We start from the raw sequence: 6,466 nt of genomic DNA, 5'->3' as shown, positions 1-6,466 counted from the left end.
TGCTATGAATTTTTACCTGTGCCATATAAATTGAATCTTTTGTTTGTTCAAAGATGAATATATAAATTATTATACTTAATCGCTGTTTCCCGCATCAGCGAGGTAGCACTAGGAAGCAGATGAAGAATGGCCCATCCACTTCTATACACACACACACATATATATGTATGTATTCATTTATTTATTTATTTTGCTTTGTCGCTGTCTCCCGCATTAGCGAGGTAGCGCAAGGAAACAGACGAAAGAAATGGCCCAACCCACCCAAATACACATGTATATACATACATGTCCACACACGCAAATATACATACCTATACATCTCAACGTATACATATATATACACACACAGACATATACATATATACACATGTACATAATTCATACTGTCTGCCTTTATTCATTCCCATCACCACCCCGCCACACATGAAATAACAACCCCCTCCCCCCTCATGTGTGCGAGGTAGCGCTGGGAAAGGACAACAAAGGCCACATTCGTTCACATTCAGTCTCTAGCTGTCATGTAATTATGCACCGAAACCACAGCTCCCATTCCACAACCAGGCCCCACAGAACTTTCCATGGTTTACTCCAGACGCTTCACATGCCCTGGTTCAATCCATTGACAGCACGTCGACCCCGGTATACCACATCGTTCCAATTCACTCTATTCCTTGCACGCCTTTCACCCTCCTGCATGTTCAGGCCCCAATCACTCAAAATCTTTTTCACTCATCTTTCCACTCCAATTTGGTCTCCCACTTCTCCTTATTCCCTCCACCTCTGACACATATATCCTCTTGGTTAATCTTTCCTCACTCATTCTCTCCATGTGACCAAACCATTTCAAAATACCCTCTTCTGCTCTCTCAACCACACTCTCTTTATTACCACACATCTCTCTTACCCTATTATTACTTACTCGATCAAACCATCTCACACCACATATTGTCCTCAAACGTCTCATTTCCAGTACATCCACCCTCCTCCGCACAACTCTATCCATATATATATATATATATATATATATATATATATATATATATATATATATATATATATATATATATATACATAAATGCACATATACATATCAACATGTACATACATACACAGACATATACATATATACACATGTACATGTTGATCGCATATTTGCTTTAAAGAATGTATGTGAGAATTACTTAGAAAAACAGATGGATTTGTATGTAGCATGATCTGGAGAAGGCATATGATAAAGTTGATAGAGATGCTGTATGGAAGGTTTTAAGAGTATATGGTATGGGAGGTAAGTTGCTAGATGCAGTGAAAAGTTTTTACCAAGGATGTAAGGCATGTATATGAGTAGCAAGAGAGGAGGTTGATTGGTTCCCAGTGAATGTCGGTTTGTGACGAGTGTTTGATGTCCCCACGGTTATTTTAACTTGTTTATGGATGGGATGGTTAGGGAGGTAAATGTAAGATTGGCCCTTTGATCACATGTTTTCTCACCTGTCACTGGAAGCCTCCAGAACTGTGAAATTCAGGGTAAGTATGTGGAAGGGTCAGTCCACCTTCATCGAAGTCATTGGTGTCCGAACTGTTGACATCACAATTTTGGCCACAATACATCCGGGGCACTTTTGGCAGTGCTCTGTAACATTGTTGACCATGCCTGGCCAGTAGCACTGGTATTTTAACATTTGTGTGGTTCATTCCATCACTTGATGTCCCATCTCCTCGTGCATAACTCTCATGGCTTTCTCACATAGAGTCTTAGGTAGGACCAGCTGTCAGAACTCCCCTTTCCATGGCATGTTCCATTGTCTAACCAAGACTTGCTCCTCTAGGCATAAGTTCTCCCTCTGTTTCCATGGGTCTTTGAACATATTCCCCTTTGGCATGTTTGACCATTCACGTACCTTAAGCATACCTCTCATACCCTTTATAGACCATGCAATGCATGGGACCTCCTGTTGCAACTCCCTCACATTCTCCATTGACAGGCTAGGTAGACATATCCACTCAATGAGTTCTATTGGTTCCTCCCCATAGGAATCTCTCTCTCTCTCTCTCTCTCTCTCTCTCTCTCTCTCTCTCTCTCTCTCTCTCTCTCTCTCTCTCTCTCTCTCTCTCTCTCTCTCTCTCGTCCTCCTCACCCAACACTCCTGTTACTTCCATGCCCAAAGCTTCCTCATTATCCAATGAATCCTCAGGCTCTGGTGCATTCGCCTTTCAGGACAACCCATTACCATTCTTGTTTGCCTTGCCTGCCTGGCATTCCATGGTAAAATTAAATTTGGTTACAACGGCAACCCAGCACTGCTCTACCACCCCGTTTAGCTTGCTTTAGACGGGTCGGTTGGTTGATACCTGGTAGTACCACAAACTTGCTCTCCGAGATAATCAATGAACTTTTCTGTGACTGCCCACTTGAGAGCCAGCAGCTCGAGCTTTTTGCTGCTGCAGTTCTGCATATTCCTCACAGCCCCTTTCAGCCCCCTACTTGCATATGCCACAGGATGCCTTTTCCCTTGAAATTCCTGTGACAGCACTGCCCCAATCCCAAGAAATTTTGTCAGTCTCTAAAAAGAAAGGCTTAGAGAAGTCTGCACACCTGAGTACTGGTGCTGTCACCAACTTATCCTTGATGACCTGGAATACCTCCCCTTGGGCTTCACCCCATTTGTCTGACAGAGATGTGTTGTCAGTGCATGATCCCACTGTTAGTGATGTTAAAGGAGCTGCAAGTTTGGTAAATCATGGTACACACTTTCTGTAGGAGGAGGCAAAACCCAGAAGCGACTGTAGTTCCCTAACTCTAGTTGGCACTTCCCATCCGCTAACTGCCTCTATCTTGCCAGGATCTGGTCCTATCCCCTTCCCTGACACTACCTATCCTACATCTGCAACTTCCCTTTTCATAAAGTGACATTTAAATGGTTTTGATATTAAGTTATGGTGCCTCAGGGTTGAAAAACCATTTCCAACCTTGCTAGATGTGTGTCTGATGTGTCAAAGACCATCAAATCATCCAGATATCCCACAAAAGATGCTTTCCAGAACACACTGATTTGTCCCTGGTGCGTTACACAGCCCCTTGGGCATCCTTTAAACTCAAATAGCTCAAATGTATTATAAAAGGCAGTACATCCCTGGGGTGGACCTTCAACTGGTGGTAGCCAGAGTGAGATCAAAGGTGGAAAACCATTTAGCCCCACTCAAGACATCCAACGCTTCATCATTTCTGGGGATAGGGAAAGCATCCTTCCTTGTGAACTTATTCAACCTCCGGTAGTCAACAAAGTCTCGTGGTTCCATCTTTCTTCCGTACGACTTCTATTAGGGCAGCATATGGGCTACAACAATTCTATGTAACCCCCTCTGTTTTAAGTTGTTGTATGTTCTCCCTTACCTCCTTTAATTGACTGGGTGATATTCGCCGATAAGGCTGTCAAAGGGATCTTGTGCTGCAGTTCCTTAGTACATCCAAGGCCAACCCTGCCATCTGTGAATACATATTTATATGTCCTTAATATGACTGGAAAAGTATTCAGCAAAAGATAAGTTGTATGCAGCGTTTATGGATCTGGAGAAAGCGCATGACAGAGTCAAGTGGAATGCTTTGTGGGATGTGTTAAAGATATATGGTACAGATGGAAGAACTGTTGGATGGTGTAAAAGCTTTCTATAGAGGAGCAAATGCTCTTGTAAGAGTGGATGGAAGACTGGAATAAGTGAGGGAATTTAAGCATCAGAGCTGTCTTAGGGAAGTGTTGATATGGAAGGAAAGAGAAGGAAGAGAGCAGTACAGGGTAGAAGAGTCACTGGGTCCCTTAATAGAATAAAGAAGGGCAGAGGTGTAAGTATGAAAATGGAGAGAGGATTAAGGACAGCATAGTTTTCCCAACCCTGATCTGTGCAACCGAAACATGGATGTGAAATGACGCACGTCGGTCAAGAATCCACTATTTGGAAATGAGCTATTTGAGAAGAGCATGTGGTGTGACTAGATGGAATGAAGAAAAAGGAAAGGGGGCAAGAGAAATAAGGTGAAGCAAGGAATGCAAAGGGAGTGAGTTGTGGCATGGTAGAATGGGTTAAACTTAATACTGCGTATTGGTTTGGGCATATGGGAACAATGCAAGACTGGGAGTTTACAAGGACAGTGTATGATAATACAATTAAAGGGGTTGGTGTGAGTGGAAGACTACCTGTGACTTGGGCATATAGGATGGAGGAATACTCGAGAGAAACGGGAAGATTGTGTGGAATGGTGTATCTGAGGGAGGCATGTAAGGACACGGGTAAGTGGAGACTTGCCATGGCCACCCCTTAATGGGAGTTCCTAGAGGGAACAGGCATCAGAGATGTACATAAATGGGTTTGTATGTTCCCAGGCATATCTGTCAGGTCCACATGGAAGCCCAGGTCTGCAAAATCGGCACCTCCTCCTCGTTACCTCCGATTTCGCCCTTATTAACTTCCACCTCTAATTAGGGTTGCTCCCCTCACTCTGTTCTTACCTGAAAAGCCCCCAGCTTCCATCCCTTCCCTAGCTGGAATGGGGAGATTCCCACATTTACCACCTTGATCATCCCAGGTCCATAATGCAGCATCGTGTGGGATGAGATCAATAACAGATTGGCAGGCATCCACTGCTATTCCCCTTCTAATGGTTCGATCACGGCCTCCAACCTTGAGCACTACCTGGCTGACTCCATCCCAACGTTGACTAACTGCTGGCAGGGAGGTAAAATCTGGATAGACTTCCTCTCTTGTTCAGGCCTAACCCAACAGACCCAATTCTTTGAACCACTGTAACTGTCCCGCTTCCCTCAGGCACTGAACCCATCCTACCCCTGCTGACTTGTGGTTGCCCTCCCGTGTCTACTGGGGCCCAAATTCCTTAATTACTACCTCTCTACAGTGTTCAATGATGTTCATCCCCACGAAACCCTGCTTCTTTCGGGACTGACCACCCAGCTACTTCTGTACCAACACTCCACTACTATGTACCTAATGTAAGGAATCATCCCCTCATCGGCTGGATTCAGTGTCGATTCCCACAGGTCCTGTAAGGTATATCCCTTAGGCCACCTTGAGCGGTCCCTGCTTCCAGCTCTTGCCCTTTCTAACTCGTGTTGCACTAAAACATTAAACCCATCGTTCTTTATACAGTCTTCCCGGCACTGCCTAGGATAGGCCAGACACATCGTCCCCTCGGCCAATGGGAATCCCTATTGATCCATGATGTATTGCTACCAACACAAAGGAATGAACCCATCGGGAGTGTGGTATTATTCCTCGTGTGTAGGTTTCCCCGCGTAGGTTCCTGTTCCCGGGGCACTCCGCCTAAGTGCATGCTGCAGCCTGTGGTATCTGCAAGTAGGGGGCAGAGAAGATATGCAGAACTACAGCATTAACCTCCCACAAGACCCCATCCATAAACAAATGAAACAACCATGGTGCCATCTAACATGCCTGCTGCAAACCGGCCTTCACTCAAAACTGTTCACTTTTCATAATCTCTTTCATCGTATGTTCTTTTACAGATCCATAATCCATTCGTTTCTCTTAAGTATTCTTTATACATTTAAAGCAAACGCACCCTGTACCACTTCGGAAACTACAGTGTTTCTCCCTAATCTGATTTTCTTTATCTGCCTTCATGCTCTCCATCGATACCCTTCACACAGCTTAACAGATATATTCACCAAACTTTTACCTTAGTAATATGTGTTCGAGACAACGAAATATTCAAACAAATTGTTTTTTTTTTCGAATTCAGTTGGCAACCTTCGTTTATTTAAAAGAGAATCGAAAAAAAATTTATTTACGTAAAAATGTTTTAAATCATATACAAAATAAGCCATCAGACCAACAAATTTGGGGTATTTCAGACAATGTAGTCATACTTGTTAATTTTTTTGTATTACCACTTGTTTATACAAGCGCTAAGTTGTTTCACCATAACGTGTCGTACTTCAGACACCAATTTATCTTAGGCTTCATATGCAACTTAGCCATCTAGATACTCGAGAGTTCACACTGTCTTATCATGATGGCAGTGCAATTTATGAGACTTTTTCCGTCTCCATACAACGAGCAGTCGTTTGGAAATACCAGGTCGCCATACTCTTTAAGTTTGAGATAACACTAAAATTCTATGTAGGGAATCCATATATATTTTGTCACAGAGGAATATCGTTAGACTCGCCAATTTAAAAAACCAATTGGATTTCATTGGACTATTACAGAAATTGTGTAATGTGTCTTAGACAAAAGGGGTGATATCTTTAGAATCCTTAGTTTAGCCAAATGATGCATCCGGGGCCATCATAATTGGTTAATGGTACATTAAAATGCCTCGCAGTTTACAATAATGGGAGCCAGGTAGAATAATGGGAAATGGTAGAATTTTTTTTTAATTTACGATATGAGTGGCCAAGAGTGATCTACTGTAGGAATAAGTTTTTTTGTATTACCA

The sequence above is a fragment of the Panulirus ornatus genome, chromosome 3 (assembly GCF_036320965.1).
Source record: "Panulirus ornatus isolate Po-2019 chromosome 3, ASM3632096v1, whole genome shotgun sequence".
Lineage (NCBI taxonomy): Eukaryota > Metazoa > Arthropoda > Malacostraca > Decapoda > Palinuridae > Panulirus > Panulirus ornatus.
This window is presented reverse-complemented; position numbering follows the sequence as displayed.